Genomic DNA, 25,905 nt, shown 5'->3' on the forward strand with positions numbered 1-25,905 from the left:
CCTACCATATAGGATTATAGCGAGAATAAAATGAGATAAAGAAAGCAAAGTGTCAGATAATACAGCAGGTGGTCAATAAATGCTACTTCTCTTACTTATCCAGTGTCACTCAGCTGGGGTGGAACTGATTATACTTTAGGACTCTGCTGCTTTTAAGCAGGCAAGTAGAGAGATGTTAAACTAAGAAAAATCCTTTATTCATAGACCATAGAATATTCAAACAAGAAAAGATATTTCCCAACTCCCAATGAAGACTTGCCATTTTGACAAGAGTGAGTACAAGATGTAGTTAATGCATTAATGTATATTTTAAATAGCTTCACCCATACTTCTTGGTAGCTGCTGATTACCTCTCTGCCCTCAACATTTATGTTTTAGTCTTAATTCTTTTTGAAAGCTCTCATTGGGCAGGGAGGTATTCACCAGAAGTTTCTTTTGAGTGCTGAAGCCTCAGAACAGGTCACTTCTCCCTGGTATCAGAGCACTTCAGTTCATGTGAGGGATTGCTTCAAGCTGACACGGAAAGGCAGTACTAAGAAGAATCAAAAATATTTTATTTTAAAATTCTTTTTTATCATTTATATTGAAAGATGAAAGAAGTTAAAAAAAAAAAAGAAACAAAGAAAACAACTCAAACAAACACTGAACAAGAAACTGCAATGCTTTTATCTTCCCAAAGGTTGTTTTCTACACAGGGAAGTGCTTTGTGAAACCATAAGCACCTTATGTGGTGTGATTCAGCAAAGAGCTATAGCCTCAGCTCTTTACCATGAATCCCCAGTACTCTTCCCAGAGATGTCAGGCCACATCTGTGTGAAAGTTATTAAAGTTGTCCAGGAACTGAGGAATGGTGTATACTTACCCAGTCCTGGAAGCACAGGGAAGTCTGTATTCTCTGACACACAGGTTCTTCACCACCTTCTCAGGCAAAAGATCCCAAATGTATTTGACCATGGCCCACTTACTCCATTTGCCAATGATTAATAAACTTGAGGAGCAAATTTTTAAAAATGAAATAATGCTACTTAGCAACTATCCAGCAAAAAAGTGAAAACTTTTTTTAAGTTTATTTATTTATTTTGAGAGAGAGAGGGCATGAGCAGGGGAAGAGCAGAGAGAGAGGGAGAGAGAAAGAGAATCCCAAGAAGGCCCCACATTGTCAGCATGGAGCTCCATGAGGGGCTGGAACTCACGAAACCATGAGATCATGACCTGAACCAAAATCAAGATGCTCAACAGAGCCACCAAAATGATAAATTATAAGGTAAAATATGCTAAAAATGCTAAAAGATAAGTCCGTGATCTTTTTCATCATAATAACAGCTACAATTGAACAGTATGTCTGTTCAAGATTTCATTGATGATATGCTGGTAACAGACTGTTCTTCCAAAGTTGATGACCTTTTCAGGAATAAAGGAACCATGCAAATAGCTACGCAATGATTGGTAGTCAGATGTTTTAGCAGTCGGCTGTATGGAGTACTTAATAAACCCTAGTCATGTGTTAATTCAAGTTTTTGAAGAGCAAATTTTAACATAATAGTGTACTTAATAGGTTACTAATAGCTACTAGCCCTGTAAAAATTAAAACCTGTGGAATTGAACTGTCAGCAAGAATTATTAAAGAATTCTGCTTTTAAAAATCAGATAATTTATCAGGAAAACCTTAACAGTCCTCTAGTGGGCCGCAGATCACACTCAATAATATTAACCATAATAATATTAACACTGAGTATATGCATTAGCATGGTTTGTATAATAATATAATAGGAGAAGATAAGATTCAGTATGCAGAGAGAGAAAAAAGGACCTGAGGTCCCTGGGTGGGGAAAAACACCTATTTTGGAACAATGCTGGGAGTGTCTGACCACAGCAAACCCCCTCAGGCATAAGGTTCCTCTTAAGAATGAAACAGACCTCACCTTCTCTCCCTCAGGTTTCCCCTCAGGAATTTGACAAAAGACCTAAATTTGGCCATAGACTACTTACCCCTCATACTGTGGAAATGAGCCAATCAGGATTGGAAAACCCAGAACCTAGAACTACCAATAAGGGTAGAACCTGAGAAAGAACAAGGGGGAAGTGATAAGGGGCATTTACTTTGGAATGTCCCCTCTCTGTAAAGAGAACTTTCCTACTATTCTTCCTTTCTAATCTTATACTCTAATAAACTTTTGCCTGATGCTCATTTTGTGTCCATCTCTTCATTCTTTGAAGGGGTGAGACAACAAATCCTGGGTATTGTGGTAAAAAAAAAAAAAAATCCTGCAACAATATGTTTCATGTGTCTATCTTTTATTTAAGTACAGTATGTGCAGAGTTCAAGACTACAGACCTAACTACAGCAATGTGTCTTTAGCAGAAAAGAGTAACAGACTAATTAGCATGCATCTTATTTGTATTTCTTTTGCTAAAGCCAGCCATTTGTTTAATTCAAGGTAGATGTTTTGTCCATAAATACACAGTCCAGTTGGGAAAAAGTCTTAAAAAATACCCCACAATACAGAACATCCAAGAATTAGTATAAAACAAGCCTCAGACGTTTGTGAAGACGTGACATTTTGCAGAGGTAAGTTGATATCTTTGGGGGGAAAAAGTTTAGAAAAAGAGCACAGGAGCTTTAGGAAACACTCACAAGAAAGGAGAAATTGGAAAATCAGGGAATTGTGGGGTCAGAGGAAAGACAAAACAGTGGAGATTTTCCTCATGCTTCCAAGAAGGTAAAAGCAATGAAAAAAGTCCCTTCTGAGGTTAAATGGTAAAGAGTAGGAATTCAAAGTGAGGGATAGAGAGGGCAAAGTCCAAATTGCTGGAGGTTAAGGATAGAAGCAATGTCAGACTACAGACAACATCATTCCTTAGAAAAGCTCATGAGTGGGGTGCCTGGGTGGCTCAGTCAGTTGAGCCTCCGACTTTGGCTCAGGTCATGATCTCGTGGTCCGTGAGTTTGAGCCCCGCGTCAGGTTCTGTGCTGACAGCTTGGAGCCTGGAGCCTGTTTCAGATTCTGTGTCTCTCTGTCTCTCTCTGCCCCTCCTCCTTTCATGCTCTGTCTCTCTCTGTCTCAAAAATAAATAAACGTTTAAAAAAAAAAAAAAGCTCATGAGTGTGGATGAGATGAGAGAAAGAAAGAATGACATTTTAATTTTTTTTTTTAACGTCTTATTTTTTAAGAGACAGAGACAGAGCATGAGCAGGGGAGGGGCAGAGAGAATGGGAGACACAGAATCCAAAGCAGGCTCCAGCCTCTGAGCTGTCCACACAGTCTGATGCAGGGCTCATACTCATGAACCATAAGATCGTGACCTTGTCTGAGCTGAAGTCTGACGCTTAACTGACTGAGCCACCCAGGTACCCCAAGAATGACATATTTTATTAAGCTTTATTGATGCTGTCCCTCTGCGTTGAACTTAACTCTATCTACATCTGTTTGCACTTAATGAAGTAATACTTTATTATTTTGGAAAAGCATTTCTAAGCTTGCCCAATCATAAGATTGACTGGGCATGTATTTTAACATATAGATTCCCAGGCTACCCCCTCAATGTCGTGAATTGGAATCTCCAGTGACAGGGCCTGGAAATGGGTATTTTTATGAAAGAAGCCCAGGTAATTCCCACGATTGGGTAAGTGTGAGAAATACTGTATTAACTCATGAAGTGATACATATGAAGTGCATTTTCTGCTAATTAATAATTTATTTTTCTTATTCAAGAATATGTATCCTTGTGGGCATGGATTGGGCCTTATATGTCTTTTGTATTCTATAGGACAATTATAATGTCATATTAAAACAAAAGTATGTAATTGAAGCATGTTCATTAGTTAAGTTTCATCTTTTAGAAGCCTATATTATTTGTTATATTAGTCCATCCATAATGGAAGTTTTTGAGCATATCTCTATTGCTGGTTCCTTATAAATCCAGTGTCATAAGAGCTATGTTGCTTATTGAAGATTTTACACATTCTATGTGAAAATCTTCATATGAATTATGTGGAGGGATTATGAGAGTGAACTAGAAGAGGAGCCCTCTCAAAGTCAGGGGCTGAATCTATTTTGGCCAGTGAGTCAACCTCTGAATCTACTTCTGGGAGAAAAAAAAGCCAAATTTGGAAATGTGTTTTTTTCCTTGTTATGAGGTGTATTGACTGTATGGACCAAATACCTTGGGCAACTATTTAGTTGTGCACAGGCCTCCTTCCACTGTTTTTGTGTATTTGTTCAGGTAAAGGAGGGTATTGGTAGTAGTAGCACATCCTACCCTGCAGGAAATTTACAATACTCTGTGACCTCTTCAGTTTTCATTCACTCAGCACGTATTTATTGAGGAACTATTATATTCCAGGCATATTCCTAGATATGAGAGATATACTTGGGAATAAAAGAGACAGAGTGTTTGTTCTCATAGAAGTCACACTCTAGTTGGAGAGATAGATAGTAAACAAATAACCAAATTAGTATGTGACAGTGCACTGGGAACAAAAACAGGGTCCAGGGCAGAGTGAACGTGGAGGGCTCTTATAGATGACGCTGTCAGGGAAGTCCTCTGTAAGCACATACCTGAGTGAGTGCAGTTTTGCAGACATGAGGAGCCCTGGGGGAAGAATAATCTAGCAGAATGGATAGAAGTACACATATTTTAGGCTGGGAGGAGTGAGTGATGTGGAGATAGGAGGGACATGATTCCAGAAAGGAAATGGGGTGAGAGAGCAATATTAAATGTTGAAAAATAATAGATAACATTTATATTTCAGGTGCTATTTGAAGAATTTTATAGATGTTAGTTTATTTAATACTTGCAACAACTCTATGAGTGTGTGCTACTGTTACCCTGATGAGGTGACAGAGAGTTCCTTTACTTGGTTAAGGTTACATAGCTAAGTTTATGGGGACAGTAAATGTTACAATTGGGATTTGAACCCACAGCATCCCTAGCTATTCTACTGGTCTTTAAACAGATTTATTGGTTTTGTCTTCCCTCCCTCATCTTATGCTTGCTAATAGAAAGGAAATTGACATAATATATGCACAGGAATAAGACAGCTAGATATTGTTTACAAAATCTCATCCTCCTTACCAACCCTCACTCTTACTGGGAAAGACTGGAAAGATCAAGGAAATTGCATTTTTGTGGTGTTTCCCAAGGTCAAGTTTCAGGCTATGGAAATGTTATTTTCTTTCATTTTCGTTATGCATTGCCCCACTTATTTTCTATATGATTATTGATCTGAAGTCCATGACCTAGGTGCTCTACAGACAGAATTTGTGTATTGATTTAGCCCGAGAGACACGTAGCTTCAGCACATTATTTCTGGGAGGGGGTTGTTATGGTTAACTGGGCATGTGGGCTTCACCTACAGCCATTCTTTTGATCCCTTCTGGAGATGATTCATGCTCCTTGTCACTTGGGTCCTGTCACTGCAGATGATTGCATTAACAGAGACATCTACAGATGTAGCTGCAATGAGCCACTATCCCATAACATTCCCAGAGTTTATATTTTCAGGAAGAAAACAGAATTTACAGAGAGAAAGAGAGAGAGAGAGAGAGGGAGAGAGAGAATTTCCTATCAACTCAAATGATTATAAAAAATCTCAAGAATCTTATGCTCTTCTCTGAAGATAACTAGAATCTGCTCATTGGAATGAAAATATAGGCATAATTGAGGGCTGGGTATTGGAAGGCAATGGTTGGAGAAGGAGAGAGGTGATGACAAAAATCACCAGGTGATGACACATCATACCAAAGAGAGAGAGGGAAGAATTTGAAAATGAAGGGTCAAAAAGGTCTGAGAATAGAAAATGGAATAAAGGAGGAACATTTCTTTGTCCTTAGTATTGTGTAGTGATAAAAGAAATGGAATGGGAATTGGGAGATTTGACTTCTGGTCCTAATATTTTTCCTGATCAACTGTATGACCTTATATAAATCACTTAGATGTGTGGGCTCACTATAGCTGGGACCACGGGCAAGCTACCTCATCCTTCTGTGCCTTAGTTTTTTCATCTATAAAATGGCACTAATAATAGTATCTACCTCAGAGAGTTGTGGTAAGGATTAACTGTTAATATATATAAAGACTTACCATAGAGTATAGCAAAAAGTAAGCATTCAATAAATGTCTGTTGTTATTATTATAATTATTAATTTCATAAAGCCTCATTTTTTTCATATAGAGAATAAACTTCTAATTTTATAAATACATGGTTCTTGCACAATTCATATTCTAAAGAGCTCCATCTGAAGAACTCGCTCTTTCCTGGCTGTTCCCAGCAACTGGTTAAAAAAAGTATGAGTTTTCATTGTCTATGAAATAAAGTCCAAACTTTTTAGACATGAATTAAAAAGGCTTCAGGATTCAGGACAACCTAAAATTTGCAACTTTATTTTCAATCACCTCTGTTTACACAGCCTGCACATCAGGTAGATGGAGCTACCAGCCATTTGTCGTATGTGCTGTGGGATGTCCTAACAGTTTAACTTCATTTCTACTGTTCTTCCTGCCTTTTTCTCAACACAGCATCTCAAAATATTTCCTATCCATCATTCAAGGCTCAATGAAAATGCCAGCTCTTTGGAGAAAACATTTTTGTTTCTCCCACATGGAAGTAATCTCTTCCTTTTTAAAGCTTCCCAGTACTCACTTGTATCTCTTTCATGAAAATAGTTTTCTATCTAACATTATAGTCAAGTTCATGTTATGACCTTACACAGAAGGTCTTTGAAACCACACAAGTTCAGTGATTGCTTGACCCACAGAATACATTGGGAGTGATCCATGGTCCCATGCCAGTTTTGGACTTAAGAGACTGGTGGCTTCTTATTTCTTGAATACTTGCTCTGGAGAAGCCAACCACCATATAAGAAGTCTTGTTCTGTGGCCACTATGTTGATGAGGAAACATAGGCACTCCTGTAGACAGCCCTAGCTGAGCCCTGCCTTATAGCTGTCTCTTCCAGACTCCAGGTGTGTGGACACTCCAACCCATCCACCAACAGAATACCACTGAGGGACCTCAGAACAATGAATCACTTAGCTGAAACCTATCTGAATTCCTGACCAACAAAATTGTGAAATATAGGAAAATGGTTTTTGTTCTAAGGCACTATGTTTTGTGGTAGTTTGTTATTCAGGGCTATGAGTTCTTTAATGTCAGAGATTCTGTCATATCCACTTTTATATTTCTACAGCAACCACCATTAGCCCAGGTACTCATACAGGATGGGAGTCTTTTCCAGAAGTGTTCCTATATTCTCAGATGTGTTTTCCTAACTCAGGGGTGGTCAACCTTGGCTATACATTAACAATAAAGAGATTTTGAAATCCTGGAGTAGGAACCAGGCACATGTTATAGTTATAGTTACAGTTATTCCTTTTGTAGGGGAAGAAAACTGTTCCCTACCTTTCTAGGTTCTTTTGCTGGAGTAATAATTAAATTGACATGAGATAGATTAATGAGAGAAAAATTAAGTTTCACATATACAGGAGCCCTTCAAAGATATGAAGGCTCAAAGGCAGTTGAGGTTTATATTTCATCCTTAGCTAAAGAGAAGGGGACAGGGGTTTTGGCTTCAAAGGAAAGGAGACAATTCACAGGAAGATGGGAAGAGCAAATGTTTGATAAACAAATATTTTCCATGCCATGCAGAGAAGTCTTTCTTATGTAAAAACAAAACAAAACAAAAGTTATCTTTAATAATAGCTCTCTTCCTGGTATAGGTTCCCTATCTAAATTATTTTAGGCATTTAACTGGGAGGTTAAAAACTCTTCTTGAGTTTGTTGGGCTTTAATTGTTTTAAGCTTAAAATAAAACATGTGCCCAAATGGTACATTCTGGGGTGGCCTACCCTGAACCCCATTGGTTCCCTCTGAAACTTCCCTGGAAGTTCACATATTAAAAGCTAAGCTGGTAGGTTCTTCCATAATTTCTTGAAATAATCTCTTAGTCTTGAAAATAGGTCAGTTCAACTAAATAGTTGTGTTCCAGTGGTACAGCTAGGCTCCCAAAGTTAAGCCTATATTCTGTAAGAAATCAGCTATGTAATAAGACATTTCTATGGAAACAAAAGAAAAATAACGGTTAATGATTGGAGCAAATTACAAGCCAGTTTCTGAGTTTTACGGGTAGCCAATTGGGAAGATTTCTAGATGCAGGCACCAAGTGTCTTCAGAAGGAATGAGGGCAGGCTGGGGCAATCTGAAAGAATTTCCTGTTTTGCAGTTTGATTGATGATCTGAGTGGCCCACACACCTACAGGCATGGAGATTGTCTATACATGAGCTGTTGTGATTTCTCTGAAGTTCATATCAAATTGTCCAACTTTAGCTTGCATGGCTTTTGGAAAGGGCAGTTTTAGTTTTCAGTGATTCCAGGTCAGAAGGGTGAGGCAAATATTGGAAATGTTAGTTTGGAGAGTTGAACCAAATATTGGAGGGACTGGGAAAATTCAGTATCTAGTTCAGTTTACAGGTAGAAAACAAAACTACCCAAGGCAATCAGCAGAACTAGAATCTAATCTCCACAAATGTGTATTATAGTTTCTACTGAAACATAATATACTCTTTACAATCACCCTCATTTCTATCAAAGGTAACTGTAGTAAGACTAATTTGTTTGCAAATTAAATCTAGTTTCAATAAACCTGGCTTGATTATTTACATAAGTGCAGCAAGAATAGCAATTGACTGTATACAATTTTTTAATCTGCTGGAACTTTTTATAAAGAATCTGAGATTGGACTTCTAAAAGCCTTTCAAAGCTCAGAAGCCAAGCCAAGGACTTGCCATTAGACTTCACCTGCAATACCAGTAGACTTGGTTAATTTCTTTCTTCTCAAGGTCCCCCAAATATCTGGTGGTTCCTGCACCTGCCAGGAAGTGACCTTCCATAGTCACCATGTGAGGCTGCTGGAAATCCTGCAAGCAAGATAATCCTGTAAACAGGCTGATTTTCCCAAGGAGCTTTACTGCTGCATAAAGTCAACCTTAGTTCCTTAAACCTGTCAGGTCACCTCCGAATCCAAGCATATCTCCCCCCAAACATGACATTCCAGTCAAAGTTTTGGTAATATAGCCAGTGTTTCTAATTGTGTCCTGTTACAAAGAGAACATATTTTTATTGATCATTCGCAAGTGACTATATTGCCACAAAATAAGAATACTCACCAGGGCACCTGGGTGGCTCAGTCGGTTGAGTGTCCAACTTCAGCTCAGGTCATAATCTCGCGGCTTGTAAGTTTGAGCCCCACCTCAGGCTCTGTGCTGACAGCGCAGAGCCTGGAGCCTGCTTCGGATTCTGTGTCTCCCTCTTTCTCCCCTCCCCCACTCATGTTCTGTCTCTCTCTTCTCAAAAATAAATAAAAACAGGGGCGCCTGGGTGGCTCAGTCAGTTAAGCGGCCGACTTCACCTCAGGTCATGATCTCACGGTCCGTGAGTTCGAGCTCCGCGTCGGGCTCTGTGCTGACAGCTCAGAGCCTGGAGCCTGTTTCAGATTCTGTGTCTCCCTCTCTCTGACCCTCCCCTGTTCATGCTCTGTCTCTCTCTGTCCCAAAAATAAATAAATTAAAATAAATAAATAAATAAATAAATAAATAAATAAATAAATAAATAAAAACATTAAAAAATTTTTTTAAATAAAAAAAAAGAATAGTCACCAAGAGTTTCTGAATTCTGGGGAGATCAGGTAGTTAAAAAAAAGATAAATGTTTCACTTTTGTTCACAAAGGTATATTTTGCCAAATTTCTGTAAGTCATAGGTAGTTTAAGAAAAAAAGGAATAAAGGTTTCCTTAATCTGAAAAAAAACCATTAAAAATCAGTATTTTTAAAAACTCATAAAATTATAATTATCCTCAGTTTATTCAATCCTATGTAATTAATATTTGTTCTGCTTGAATCCAGTTTTTCCACTAGCTTTGAAAATTCCTACCCAGTTTGGTTTTTTTTTTAATCTTAAAGTTATCAGAAACCTGTATTCTAGAATACTTTCCATGATCTTCTTGAAGATGAAGTCATTTTGTAAGTCCTCTTGCAAAAGCATCAGAGTGAATCAATAACTGTGTGTAAATGGAAAAAGACTTAAAAATAGCCATGATTAAAGATCTGATGAGAGTTTATTGCAATGCAATTGACAACAAATTTTTCTTATTTCAATGACATATAACATTTCAAGATAACTGGAATTATGACTGACAACATTATTATCAGGGCATACTACATTTCAAGGAACTTCACAGAACACTTTATAACATATACCTATACAATACAACATGAAGAGGCTTAGTATTACTTCTTAATTGACAACCTTCCACTTGTAATGAAACATGTCAAATAAACATAATTAGTTTAACACTCCCCTTTTATAAAGAGACAGAAAAAAATCTTTGCCTATTGCAGGGACCCTCTGGAAAGTCCCAAAGTTAGTTCAAGGTAAAAAAAAGACTAGAATTTGAAATTTGAGAAGTTTGTCAAAAATATCAATAAGATTTTAGAACATTCAAATAGGATTACAGGTCACTGTGAGACAATACTTATTCCTTTAGACATAGTGATATTAAAGACTTTGTAGGCAAATACCAAAAGTTAAATACTTGTAAACACACAGTCACACACACACCTTAGGTCTTTTAATAGAGAAGACTCAGCTTTTTTAAGTAATCAAAACCTGATAAAAATAAAGGAAATTATTTTGGCGCGACACAAAATGTTTATTACTTTAAAATGTAAAGAAAAACCTTTTAGAACCTTTTATCAAAAGCAGACCAATAGTTTAAGAAAATGTTTTCCTTTTAACAGAGAGAAAACCAAATTCTAATTTTGCGTCAGTTTATTTTTGATATTAAAATTCATTAAATTTAATAAAGTTAATCTTAGCCAGCTTGACTACATATTAAAATTCCTTTCCAATAAATCTTTTCCCACAAACTTTCTGCAGCTTTCTAGTTTATGTTCTGATTTTGTCCTATGCTTTCCCTCTTTCCCATTTTGAAATAATTAGCCTCCTTTAGGACAGAATTACTTTCTTGCCCCTAACAAAAATACATTTCCATTCCTTATACCTTCTTATACTGAAAACATACATCCTGCTTTCCTTGCATTTGGAGATGTTTTCCTTATTATCTCTAATGGCTTTAATTATACATTAGAATTTTAACCCTTGAAAACTTTAATTTTTAGTAAAAAAAAGAATTATGAGCTGTCTTTTATGTTAGCATTCTGTGACTTGGCAAATTTATAAATTTTTTTTTCAATTTCTAGAAACATATGTTTTCTCATAGTAAATTTTTCAGTATGGTACAGGACATATTTACTAATGGACCAAATATCTTTAGTTCCTCTGTAAAAGGAAGCCTGTGTTTAATAATTAATGCACTAGTATTTTATCTAGCTTGGAAATAATATAGATGTTTAATGACTTCTCATCATTTAATTTCACTTAGCAAAACTATAAGGGAGGAAGTTACCAAAGACATTTGGGAAACTATTTTTTAAGTAGACATACTATAAAACAGTCATCACTGAAAAATTCACCAAAAAATTCTTATCCCACTTATGTGTATTTAATTTACTTGTTTTTGATAATCATATTTAGATTACTCACGAAAATTTCATAAGACATGAAAGCAGTTAGGTTGCCATCATCTTAAATTGTTTTTCTTGCTGACGAATTTTGCAAGAGAGATAACATGAGCTTATTTGACTTGACTTTCAATAAACCTAGGTAAAATAAAATTATTATACTTAATGCTGATAACTCTAAAGACATGCCTGTATTAATTAAACCAACAAACTGAAACTAGCTTTTATTTACCAAAAATATCCTAGATCGTGTGAATTTGAGAAACATTTAGTTCCTCTGATATTTCTGAGACTTAGAAATACTTAATTCATAAATGCTTGTTTTTAAACCAATTAAATAGAGCAATTTTATAAATTAAATTTGGCACTACCATCTGGAGGTAGAAAAATACCATATCAATAATGTACATATATAGACATACATAAACATACAGTCAGACACAAACAGAGATCTGAGTTTTATTCCAAAATTTTGCCACGGATCAGGTGCAATACGAAACTTGCTAGTTTATAAATAATTGTATTCTGGAAGATGGAAAAGTTTAAGGTTACCTGCTTAAAAGCTTTTTGCTGATACTTGTAGAGAAGACTTTCAGCATTTGTATTTGCCCTGACAAGCAATCTTAAAGAGGCTGGGCTCTAAAGTTTTGGCAGGAGAGCCCTGTTAGCAGTTGGTATTTTAAAAGCCCTCCTCCCCTTTTTAACAGTCTTGATCCATTGTGTTAGTTATCTATTAGGGGGTTTACATTTCAAAGACATGGCAAGATTTACATCTTTAGTGGACAGAGATAAATGTAGGTTTTCTCTTAGAGTTTTGGGTGTATTTCTCTATTATCTGAAGTCTAGGGTAATTATGGTTGAAATTTTTTCCCTGTTTTGTTGTTGTTGTTGTTGTTGTTGTTAGTGCAGGACAATTGTGCTTACAGTGTCCTGGTTTTTTACAATAACTGCAGATGCCTGGAGGCAAATAGGAAAGGCCCTGAATAGACTTTGAGTTGCTCTCAGAGTTTTGCTTTTGTTTCTCTAAAGATTTAAGTTGCAAATCAAGAATATTTAATTCCCTCTCTCTCTCTCTTTCTGTATTCTTACAAGCTATTCTGAAAGAGTTGAATAGCTGCTTCTGTTATGACACTCATAGGCTGGCTGGCCCATTGAACTACATTATTTTTAATTTGCCTTTTTATATGAGGGAGAAAATATCCGACTAAAGCAGAAATTAAGAGTCCTGTGCTCTGGAACTCCTGGGTTTACTGCAGTATACCTTAGAAAAAGTTGTATAAAGCTTTCATCAAAGGTCTTTGGATGCTCTCCTTTCTGAGTGCATAATTTAACCTTAGACCAATTTACTTGGAGGCTGGGGGCATGGGGGAGGAGCCTCTAACATTGCTTGCATCAAGCCTTCCATATCAGCCATTTCCTGGTCATTTGCAGAAGGGGCTGTGAGAATATCTGGCCATCTATTTTTTTCTGTGAAGGATGTGTCTTCTTCTAGGGGCCATCTAGCTTGTCTGATAACTACAGTATAATCATGGAAGGGAAGAACAGCTTTAGCCAAAGGAGGTCTCTGTGAATAGGGTTGTGAATGGCTATTGATCTTTCTAATTCTTCTCTAAATTTGATAGGATCTTCTAAAAGTAGAAGTAAAAGGGCTTTACACTTTAAAAGATCTACTCCTTCCCAGGAGACATGAATTCTTTGTGGTAGGGTTCAGGATATATCCACAAAAGGTATTGCATATGAAGTCCTGTAGCTGGCAGGGCCTGATTACAGAGCCCTGGAAAGTGGGAAGAGTTATAAGGGACAGCATAAGTGAGCCTTAATGTTTCTCCCAGATACTTCTGTTAAATTCATTTCCTGGCATTCAACCTTTATATAAGTAACCTATATAACCCAGGCCTGGAAGTCAGGCCAGAGTGCTTCCTGTAAATATTGCAGGGAAATGTAAGTTAAAACAGGTAACTGGGTGTTTAAGGGATTTTCTGGGGAAGTTGGAATCGTTTTGAAAGCTAAGGGAATTTGTTGAGGAGTGGAGGCTGGATTTAGAAAAAGGAAATTTATGTTGGATGTGAACTTTAATTTTTGTTCTAAGTCTAATTTTTGTTCTTTAATCTTGTTAAGGGAGTCCCTAAGGCTAGACATAATACTTCTTTGTATCCACCTTTTAATTTGGTCTTTCCATAGATAACAGACACTTGTTTAGGATGAGAGCTCTCTCAAACAATTTTTTTCAAATACAGAATTTTTTCTAGTATGTCTTGGAATCCCAGTCTATTTGACTGGTTATCAGGTACACACACAGGTATGTGCATCTTCGAGATGGCGGAAGCCAGAGAAAATATTCTCATTGTTTATAAAACCAAGCTCTCAAGACATAGAACAACATGAAAGGAATACCTCATTCGTTTTTTAAATAGGGGAACTACAGCAAAGTGTCTAAATACCAGCCTAGTGAGAACCATGAACTCACCAGTCCATGAGGCCAGCTGAAATGACAAACTTATAGAATCTGTGCCTGTGTTCTACCACGTCATCGGGTTTTTCCTCCTCATGATAAATGACACACACAAAAAAAACAAAGACAGAAGAAAACAATGACCATCTCTTGGAGGAACAGGATCAATAGAGATCAAGAGTACTCATAACAAACCTTTACCAAAGTTGCTCTACCCCAGGAACTAGTTCACATATTTTCTCCTGCTAATTTAAATGTAGAAAAAGAAGAGGATTCTCACCATTCTTGCTTAAAACACCCCCTACAGGCAAAGATTCAGGAAACTGTTACAGTAAGCATTCTTACCTTCTGCTGGTGCTTGTCAGAGGTCCCAGGATCTCTCACTATAGCAGCCCAGGACTGCATAGTGTCCAGCCAGTGAAGAGCCCCATGTTGGGCGCCAAAACCTAGGGGAAGAAAACTTTTTCCTTCTTCCCTTCTACGTTCTTAGCTGACCTAATAATTAAACTGACATTAAAACAGGTTAACAGGAGAAAAGCAAATTTAATCATTACCTATGGGAGTACCACAAAGACAAGAGAGGCTCAGTGACAGACATTTGAGGCTTATATGCCATCCTAAGCTAAGGAGAAGGGAGTAGAGGTTCAAAGGGGCTTCAAAAGCAAGGAAGATAATTCACAGGAAGATGGAAGGAGCAAATGTTTGGTAAATAATATTTGCCATGTTATGCAGAGAACTCTTATGTTAAAAAAAAAAAAAAAAGAGCTAACTTTGGTAATTATTCTATTCCTGGTACAGACTCCCTATCTGAATTCTTTTAGACAGTTAGTTAACAGGGAGGTAAAATGCTCTTCTTGAGTCTGTTGGTCCTTAATCAACTTTAGCTCAAAATAATCCACGTGCCAATGTAGCATATTCTGGCATGGCCTGCCTTGAACTCTTATCACTTAATAAAATAGAAAAGCAGCAGAGTAAAATTAAAAAGCAAATTCTTCTTTAATTTATGTTTGAGAGATAAATGAATAGATGGATCAAACATTTCAATCTGATATCTTGGGGTTATGGAGTATTTATTTTAAATTAGTAATGAGCAAAGAATCTGATTTTTCCCTGACCCATAGCTTCCTTCATAACAGGGGGAGATGGGAACTGCATTTAAATCTGATAGATATAAATCCATTATTGGTAAGTACTTATGGACTACCTATTATGTTTGACCCCATTCTGAGTGGAAATGGAGACTGGAGGCAATACATAAGATAGTGATCCTGTCCTCAAGGTGCTTATACTTATGTCCTATGAATTATGTTGAGGAGATAGAACTAGCATACAAAGCTCATTAGAAGTGTTGAATATGTTTTTGTTGCTGTTGTTGTTGTTTCGCTAAATTGTGTGATACAAAGTATTGAAGGGGTTCCAAGTAAGGGAGATAGAGGAAAGATGAATGGTAGTAGAAGGAAAAGATAGGTGTGATCTGGCCAACGTGTGATCTGGCCAAGGGAATGCCAGGCAAAGAGAAAAACAAATGTGAAACCACAGAGACAAAATAAACTTGGGTTGTCTGTTTGAGGGCAGCAGAGACTAGCCTGGAATGTGGCCATTCTGGGGGGAAGGGAGAAATGAGGAGGAGCAGGTTTCATGGGAGAAAACTATGAAAGAGATCTCTTAAAATCCTTCAAGTCTTTTCCAAAAATACAATTCTATCCTGTGATTTGGAGTAGCACATAACTGTTTTATCCCTAGTTATTTAAACAGAAGTAACACTTTGCAAAGGCAAACTAGTCCTATCCTAGCATAGTTTTCAATTTCCTTTGTTCAGTCATTAACCTGACCTTTTGCCCCAAGGAGATGACTCTCACAGAAGCACCACCTATGCCTGGGCCTGAGCAGGAGACAGATACAGAAAGCAATTATCCTATTTGGGCAGTTGGTCACCAGTTATCAGTCGAGTTATCATATCTAGTCTAGTCTAGTTATCATATCTAAATGTAGGGCAAAGAAACAGCTTTCTCAAGGCTCTGGGATCTTGAACACTAGGATGATAACCTAAGATTCAGGATGTAGGAGGGGGAGAAGATTACTATCCCTGTGAAATTTCCCAAATGCTAGGAAAAGAATTGGGAAATCTGCTCATCTTTAAACGCATATTCCCCAAACTGCACTTTTCTATGGCTTTTTCTTTGACTCAACAGCAATTGGGTTTTCTACAACAATTGTCTAACTGTTTTTAATACTTCTAGTATAAGTCAATATCACACCTGTCAGTAGACTTATGTGTACTTGGGTGTGTTTATGTGTGCTAGTCTCTGTGTTTGTTTAAGAGCAATGAGCAAAACAGACAGGAGCTGTACCCTTAGAGCTTATATTCCATCAGAGGAATAAGACATTTAGCAATGAACTATTTACTTATCAATCTGGTAAGTTCTTTAGAGAAATATAGAATATAAAGGAGGTTTGCCAAAATGAAGACAATGCTCTGGTTACATCAACCCAGGAATCCTAGTCCATACCAAAGCTAATTTATAAATGTAAATGAATAGTGTTCTGATTTTGTGCCTTAATCTCATAAATTTTTTTCTGATCTGGTCCTTCAAAGAGGGAACAGCTCACCATGCAGATGTAATCGGAGGTAATAGTAGCGTAAGACCTCCTTTAGGTCTTCTTGGAGAATGGCCATGTTACCTTCCCTGGGACCAACCTCTTCAAGTGCAGCAGATTAATGAGCCCTTTCCGTAAGTGTCTAGACTTATGAAGAAGGAAAGAGAGTTAATGTGCTTTCAAAAAACTACTGCCAACAAAGGTTAAAACAGAAAAGTGTTTCTGGTCAAACAAATTAATTTTAAAATTCGGTTAACCCAAATCTACTTTTCTGTCAGTATTTTGGTTGACTTTGGCTGAATCACTTCAAAGTACTAGAGAATGTGGTGACTGAATAATTGCAGGATTAAAGAGAGATGAACTTTTTAAATTTTTATTAAAATACTCGGTTGACATGAGGAAATTTGCTAACGTGACCAGAAAGGATTTATCTTTCAAGCTGTAGTTTTGCATGTTGCCTGTGAATAGCATCACTAAAAACATTGAAGTGTGGCCCCTTCCTTTACAGTAAAGTGCTATTTCCAGAGACAGTACAGCCATTTGAAAAAGGGTATGATTTTAGCTAATTTCACCTAAAGGTTAGTAGAAAGATGTAGCATTACAAAACACATAGGTTTTTAAGGATTTAGAGACAATTTAATAGAAGACAGTGCAAATCCTAAAAGTAAATATTATAATTGGCTGCTGCCAAGAGGCAAACCTCTTTGACTTGGATCACATGAACCGTAATTAGGAGACAAAATTAACTTTGGAGTTGGTCTGTGTGATCTTTGGGCTCCCTCACCTCCATGCCATCCGCTCATCCATACTGGACTTTATTTCCTTATATTTCCTGTGACTGCAGGAACAAATTACCAAAAATTAAGAGGATTAAAACAACAGAAATTTATTCTCTCACGGACCTGAAAACCAGAAGTCTGAAATCACGGTGTCGGCAGGCCCCTACTCCCACTGGAGGCTCTGGTAGATCTTATTCTGTGCCTCTGCTAGCTTCTGGTGCTTGCTGCATTCCTTGGCTTGGGGCTATATCACTCCAGTCTCTGCCCCTAGCTTCACATCCTTTCCTCTTCTGTATCTTCTCAATGTGCCTGTCTCCTCCTCTTCTCTTTCATAAGGATGCATGTGATGGCACGTAGGGCCCACCTGAGATAACCCAGGATTATCTCATCTCAAGATCTTTAACTTAATCACACCTGCAAAGACCTTGTTTCCATATAAGATAACATTCACAAGTTCCAGGGATTTAATGTGAACTTCTTGGGTGGGGGTCGGGTGGAGGTAGGGGTGGGTTGCAGATTTCTCCACCTAACACACCCACTACCAGGAGTTAATACTCTTTTATGTGGGTATGTATATATTTCCCACAAGAATGTCAACTTCTAGATAATAGCGTAATACATTTTTAATCCTTTATGGCACCTTGTAGAATACTGAGCCCATGATGGAGAATTAATTCTTACTACATTGTAGTAAATCTATGAAATTACATTAGATTACATATGGGGAAAATTGATTTTTTGGAGGGAAAAAAAGTTGCATATGACTGAAGTCCAAGAACAAATTGACAGAGTCATTCATCTGTGCTACATTATCATTACCAAACCACACCTGAAATAAGGTACTGAGGAAACTCAGCTCATGGAGCCCAGTTGTCCTCATTCCAGTCATGTTGTCTCTCTCAATTCCCCAGCCACTGCCCTCATTCTGGGAGTGAATTGATCTTCCCACTCAAATGTACCTTCTTCTCTGGGCTTGTCATGACTATGTATCCCACCACTGAAACTTCTCCAACCTCACTCTTAGCTGCTTATATCTCAATTACCTAATGTAATAAGCTAGTCTTTCAGAACATCTCATTGATCCCACTAATCAGTTTTGTTAATAAGAGCTTCCAAGTAACATATGCTTTTTAATTGTGGCCAACTTGGAATAATAGTGCTTTAATGTTGAAATCGGGGCTCAGAGGCTCAATGGAGTGTCTTAAATGGGTTTCCTAAAATACATGTCTAATAAATGGCAGAACTGGGGCATGGGTCTATTGATTCCAAATCCTGTCCTTTTTCCATTTTAATACTACTACTTCTAACCTATCAGCAGCTCAGAGGGTGCCATTAATCTTGTCCCAGATGTGACCACATTTGCCCCTATATTAGGGGATGGCCCTGCTTCCACATTTGTGGCCATTTAAGATTTTTGACTGAAATCTATTTTCTTATTTCTTCAGGGGATTTTAAAATTTGAATTGGACATGCCTCTATTTTTTTCCTTGGGCTTCTCAAGGATAGAGAAAAAGGAATGGGGTCGACCTCCTGCATCAGTGGTGAAGACCTTTCTCACCATCACTCTTCTTAATCTGAGAATTTAGAAGCATGAGAGGGAAACTTTTAAAAGTTTATTTTATGACATTTTACCCTTTTCAGTCATATAACTTTAAAAATGCTCCAACCAATTTATTTATTTAAAAAAAAAAAGAAGTAGTAGAAAATTCCCTTCTGGACTTATTTTCCATGTGCCGAGTTTGAGCCTGGAGCACATTTTTACTGCTGGAAATAGGGGGTTATAATGAAAATGCTGACACAACCTCAACCATAGAGGTGCTAGCAGGCACGGCTATAATAAATAATGTGGGAAATATTTTACACTTCAAGGCAATTACATGTTCAGCCATCTTTAGGAGAGCTGGCCCATGAAGGGTAGGGATTAGGTTTCTGTGACAAGTGTAAAAGACCCATGACTCATGAATGCCGGGAGGTATGAATGAATTACAAGAGCTGAGTGAAAGCCACATAATCACCTATCGTAGGTAAAAAATATTCTGTTTATTTGCAGGAGAGAAGGCTAGCAAAAATCCAGCCAGGACGTTTCTGCCAGTTTGGGCTTTGACCAACAAGGCTGGAGATGCCAAAGGTTGGGCAATGCTCTCTCTGAACTCAATGGGCACTGCCACATGCACAGAGAAGCTGATTTTTATTCCTGACCTTCCCTTTATCTGAATATGTTTTCAGTGGACAATAAAGTGATGACTTATGTTCCTGGAAGGATGAGAGTGTCTATACCTACAGATGGTAATATGGCCCGGGAGGCACTGGAGATAGTGACGGAACATTCACTAACTCAGTTCAACTCAGTCTGTATTCTCATCAGCATGCCCTGTCTTGTCTTTTGATTGCTACATTCATTCCTTCCTCTGTAGCTGAGAATAATGGCAGTGGCTGTTCAGGTGCCTCTTCCCAGGGGCTATTCACCTGTAGGTATAGGAAGTTTGCTTTTCCTTCTCTTCCTCTCTCAGTGCCTTAAACAAACCTTGGGGTAATGAATTAGGTTGTATGAATTACAGATTCCCCTATGTCTGAGTTAGGTGCTCCATAACAGTCTCTCATTCCACAAACATAGCACTTGATGCACTGTACTTCCACTGCTTGTTGATTGAATGCATCTTTCCTTTAGACTGTAAGCTTCATGAGGATAGAAACTGCATCTGTCTCATTTGGGCCTGTACTCCCAAAGCCTAGCGTAATGCCTGGCACTTGGTAGATTAATTAATAAAGGAGTAGCCTTATGGGTTAAGGCATCTCATATAGCCCTCCATGTAACAAACAATAGTGTGCCTGATCCAATGTGCAGGCATTGATTTAGTCATTTGGTACAAGTGAATCATATTCCTTGCCCTAGATGGGGCTCCCATTTTAGGAGGGAGCTTAACTGAGTGAATAATGACAATACTGACAAAGGCTATAGAACAGTGGCATGGAGCAGACAGAAAGTTGGCAAGAGGAAGAAGTGACCAGTTTAACATATATCACTTACTAGCTGCAGAATCTTATCATATTTGGCCTTGTGTTATTAGTTATTAGCTTATTTAGTGTTCCATTGCCCCAAGTAATCATCAGCCATATCTTCTACAGCTATATAACTTCTTCCCTGCCTCATACAGAGCATGTTATATCCAGATAATTACTGAATAGGACATCATGATAAGAGTAGACAGAGAACATGACTTCAGTTAAATTACTTAGGATGGGATGTCATCTTGCTACTTACTGATTTGCAATCAGAAGCTCATTATTAAAACTTTGTGAAACCTTTCGGAGCATCAGTCTGAAAGGATATCCCACAGTTCTATTTGGAAAATTAGACAAATAGTAATTAAATTTTATGTGTTTGGTAAATATTTTTCTTTTTGCATCTAAATAAATATTTAGTTTGTTGACAGATGTGAGATAAATGTTGAGATAAATGGCTAGAAATTGTGCATGGGGTGATTTCCTAGAAATGGCCTAGTACTTTAGGGCATGTAATAGTTTGGCAGTGCTTAGTTGAGGCTGCATTATGTAATGAAATAGCATTGGCTTATCTTCAGTATTGATGGGTTTATTTGGGTACATCTCTTCATGGCATTGTGTTTCAATCTGTTTACCCATAATTGTTCATCAGAACTGCCCAACTTATCATTTGAAAATCCATTAAAAGATGTATTAGCAAAGTAATAGTGGAAAGCAATCACCTTCATTCATCACTTTGCTTCCCTTATTTTTTTTTTTCTTCACATATGGGTAACTATAGAGAATGTCAAGGCAAAGGAGAGAGATCTCATTTCATTGACCAAATTCTTTAAAATTTCTGATAGGATTTCAGCTGCTGATTCCACCTTCCTAATGGAAGAACAAGTGGGAACTGTCCATTTCACTTGTGTGCCGGTGCGTGCACACATGTACATGTGTGTGTGGCTACTGCACATGGGGAAAATTAGAAGACCCTACAACTTTAACAGCAGTTTTTAGTCTGCTTATCACTTTGCGTCACACAACTTCTTGGACTTTTTCATTCTGGTCCCATGCAGGCTGAAGTCAAACTGGTTGATCCCTCATGAGAGCCATTTTGTGTTCAAGCTTGTTCACTCTGGGAAAGAATAAGAGAAAACCTCAGGATCACAAATTTATATTTATTATATTTAAATTTTAACATGGATAAGTACAGTATCCTAGTTAGATGACAATTTGATCAAATAATTGCCAAGCAGTTGCTTTGACACACAGATTTCCTGAAATGTACTTTTGATAATAGAGAACCCAGAGAATTAAATTATTTTAAACCCATCCTTTTGCTATCTGAGCTATGAGTATATGCCTTTATAAATACTGTATTTAATTTTTGCTTAATAAAAATGTGAAAGTGAGCCACAGTATCTCCGAGAGGTTCTCTTTAAATATTTGCAAGGCCGTATTAAGTAACATATTAAAGCACATGTATTATTGCATGTGTATACATTTTTAATTCCCAGACAAAGCCATGATTATTCAAGAGGTTTAAAATAACAGGCACTAATTTATTATCATTGGTTATAAAGACTTTAGAAGGGTGCACTGAACATTATGTTAGCATTGATGTGTCAATCTTTTCATTGAAGAATGACACATCTGAATCCCAGAACAGCCTTAATTAACAGAAAATAATTAGCATCATTTCCCCAGCAGAGAATATGAGGTTTTTTTTTTTTTTTTTTTCCAACAGAATCCATTGATTGATAATTAAGGAGGAGTTAGTTGTAATAAAACTCCCAGTATTGCAATTTCTAATTGGCCTTTCAGGACATTTTACAGTTACAGTTACTTTGTTCCAGGCGTTTTCTGCCTTTTGAAGAGTTTTAATAAGAATCTTTCCTCTCCAAAGCCAAGGCTCTGCAGGTGATGAAGGAAAAGGACGTGGTGACACACAGGAGTGCATTAGTGTCAGGTAGGCAAAGAGGTGGCTGGAGAGCTCTTCATTTCCTTTTAAGTTCTTGTGGACACCATACCTTCCTCCTTCAGGGCTCAACTTGTTCGTGGACAGGTAGGATCTGCCTGAGGGTCTCTCTCTGCAGGAAGTGTTCTGCAGACTGGGACTGTTTCTTCCTTCTCCGTGATGCAGAAATCTCTGATCATGTCCTCTTTGGGCACTTACAGCTTTTCCTGAGGACATAGGCTTGATTAAAACCTCCCATCCCACCACCACTTAAACCTCCTTTTTATTAATTTCCTAACTTTCTGCCTGCTTTTTTGTATGCAGGACACAGCGAGGTGCAATTTTGATGTGCATATTGTAGAAAGACTGGAAACTATAGCAAACTAAAGAAGAAATAAAAATACATTCTACCAAATGTACTTTAATATAACCACTATAATTTGGCGATATTTTCATTTGGTCATTTTTTCTATGCATTTTTCTAATTTTTTTATGAAACATGCATTTCTAAAAATTTAGTTTGTTTTCCTGTTTTTCTCAAAACTTGCAAAGTTGTGCCAGTTTTTGGACGGAATTAAATTACTTATTTGCTGTTCTAATTTGTTATTTGATGACTTATCTGGTTGAGTGTAAGAATACTGCTTTTCTTTCAGAAAGTATTTTAATATTTATTTGTCTTCACGTTTGATGTAAGAATGAAAGTAACCCTTACTTTTTCACTAGTATAGCACATAATTTAGAAAAATAATCAAATGAGATAAATTGTAGGAAGAAGTATGATATTAGTTTAATAACAAAAATTAGTAAATATTTATTACTTGTTTGAACTAAAATACAGCCATGTGATGTAACAAGCCATAGATTTTTCTTGGTTTTTTTTTGTTTTTTGGTTTTTTTTGGTTTGCAAATATTGAACCACCCTTGCAATCCCTGGAATAAATCCCACTTGATGGTGATGAATAACTTTTTTTAATGTATTTTTAGATTTGGTTTTCTGAAATTTTGTTGAGCATTTTTGCATCTATGTTCATCATAGATATGCATGAGGATATGAGTAGTATAATGAATGCTTTCAGGAGAAACAGGTAAGAGATGAGATGAACAGGACAGGAAAAAGGAAAGTGCTAGAGAAGAAAGTGGTTTCACTATAGCCTAACACAAAGGGAGCTCCACAGCACAAACTGCTCACAAATCTGTCCCACCTAAAACAAAGATAAGGAAACAAAGAGAGAGGCTTTTGGAATCCTACTGCAGACACTCAGTGATCATGGGCTACTGCTTTTTTTCCTCTTCCTTTCATGAATAACAGATTAATCTGCTTTCCCATATTTGGTGGTGCTGTAGGGGAGGGGAGGCAGGAAGATTGGGAGGGTGGCGTATGGGTCTGTAGAGGCTTGTTTTTTAGAATTATAGTGTCTAATGTCAGAAAATTGAAACTACTTAGTTATTTGATTATATGATTTAGAAAAAAGTTTATTTAGCATAACATCTACACACATTTGCCTTAAATATGAACAAATGGACAATCTGCTGTGAGAGTTCCAAAAACTGCTTCTGGCCAGAAGATTCTGAAACAACTGATGGTCTCTTGGGAAAAATAAATACACTTGAGTATATGTAGTGTTTGGTATCTTTGTTTCTTCTTCTTTTGTTTTTGTTTTCCCTTTGTGCTTCCTTGTTTGCCTTATCTTTGATGCCTACTTAAAAAGAAGAGCTCAAACGGATTATAACTGTTAGAATTTTTTTTCCCCCTCAAAACAAAAGAATAGTACTCTTGTCCATAAGGCCATCAAAAACCAGTAGGAACATTTGGTGCAATCAATCTATTACAAACCAATTTTATAGCTATATAATGAGATCTAATTGCTGCTTTATTAGTCTGGCTAATATTAAAAGTGTCAGTAATTGCTTTGCATTTAAGTTGGTTTTCCAATTTAAATTGCATGTCCAATACATTACCATTAACTTATGTACTTTTTTTATTTAATAGATTTTTTCCTTTCTGGTCCACATTTATAGGATTTCCTCTTCTTAAGTAGTTCAAATGGGGAAAGGAGAGAAAAGGGATGAGTGAGAATATTATACAGTGAATACCTGTATTTCTGGGATGTTACAATATATTTTTCACACTGTAAGCCTGAATGGGGTTTGGATGGTCTGAGATTTCCATCTGGCCATTGTCCCAGCTATATACAAAAGAAAAACTGAACAAATGAACTATTGTATCACAGAGTATATAAAATGCTACTATTAGTTGAAATAACTAGATTAGCTATTTCTAATCCCTTTTATTCAGTCATATTTATTAATCAATCAAGGTAATATTCAATGAAGTGACTCAGTGATTGGCTATTGGGGAAAATCAAACAGATCAAAGGGAATCAAACAGATCATTTATGCAGTTATTTTAAACTGCTGTGGAAATGTAGCCCATACCCTGAATACCAATCGTCAAATTCTGTGACCATACCCTCTTAAAACAACATTTTTTCTAAAAACAATGTACATTTTTTTTTTTTTTTAGTTTATTTCCTTATTTTGAGAGAGAGCATGAGCAGGGGAGGGGCAGAGAGAGAGAATCCTGAGCAGGTTCTGCACTGTCAGCACAGAGCCTGACAGGGAGCTCTAACTCACTAACCGGGAGATTATGATCTGAGCTGAAATCAAGAGAAAATCCCAAGCAGGTTCAGCACTCTCAGCACAGAGTCTGATGTGGGGCTCAAACTCACAAACTGTGAGATCATAACCTGAGCTGAAATCGTGTGTCAGATGTTTAACTGACTGAGCCACCCAGGTGCCCCTAAAAACAATGTATATTTAATTCTATTTTGGTCCATACCATCTTAAGGTAAATTAAGTGAGCTTTCTGTGTTAGCAGAAGCCTAGTGTTAATTGTGAGGAAAATTTTGTGTTTCATGGAGAGCTTACTGATCCTGAACTTTCACATCAAAGACTATGAGCCACCCCCCACCCCCGAAAAAAAAGCAAACAACAAAGGACAGAGAATAAAACTGGCTCCTGGGATCTGTAAGTCTCAGGCTTCTGTGCTAATTAATCCATTCCTCTCCTTTCTGCACTGTGAGATCAATCTCATTCTCCCAGGTATCTCTCTCCAGTGCATTTGTCTTCACTTTCACCATCCTCACTCATCAAGCTTACTTCATTCAGCTCCTAAAATGCCTCTTGTGGGTTGTCTGCCTCTACACTGAAGCCTACATGCCCCTTTCACACACAAATTCAGCCATGTCATTTCCTTCTTCAAACCCTTCAGTATGTGCCCATTGCTCTTAGGATGAGACCAAATGCTCAGTATGGCTGACAATGCCTGCTGACCTGGCCTAGACCCCTCACTATGCAGCCCTGCACACTGGACACATTTCCCAGTCGTGGAATTCTCTTCCTCTCACCTCTTCAGGTGCTTTGTCCACATGAATTCCAGGAGCTCTCTTTACTCCCTGTACTGGGCTGAATGTCCTTCAAAAGTCCATGTCCACCCAAACCTGTGAATATGACTTTATCTGGAAATAGAGTATTTGAAGATACAATCAAGTAAAGAT

Source organism: Puma concolor, chromosome B2, assembly GCF_028749965.1.
Source record: "Puma concolor isolate L17-30 chromosome B2, mPumCon1.1.hap2, whole genome shotgun sequence".
Classification (NCBI taxonomy): domain Eukaryota; kingdom Metazoa; phylum Chordata; class Mammalia; order Carnivora; family Felidae; genus Puma; species Puma concolor.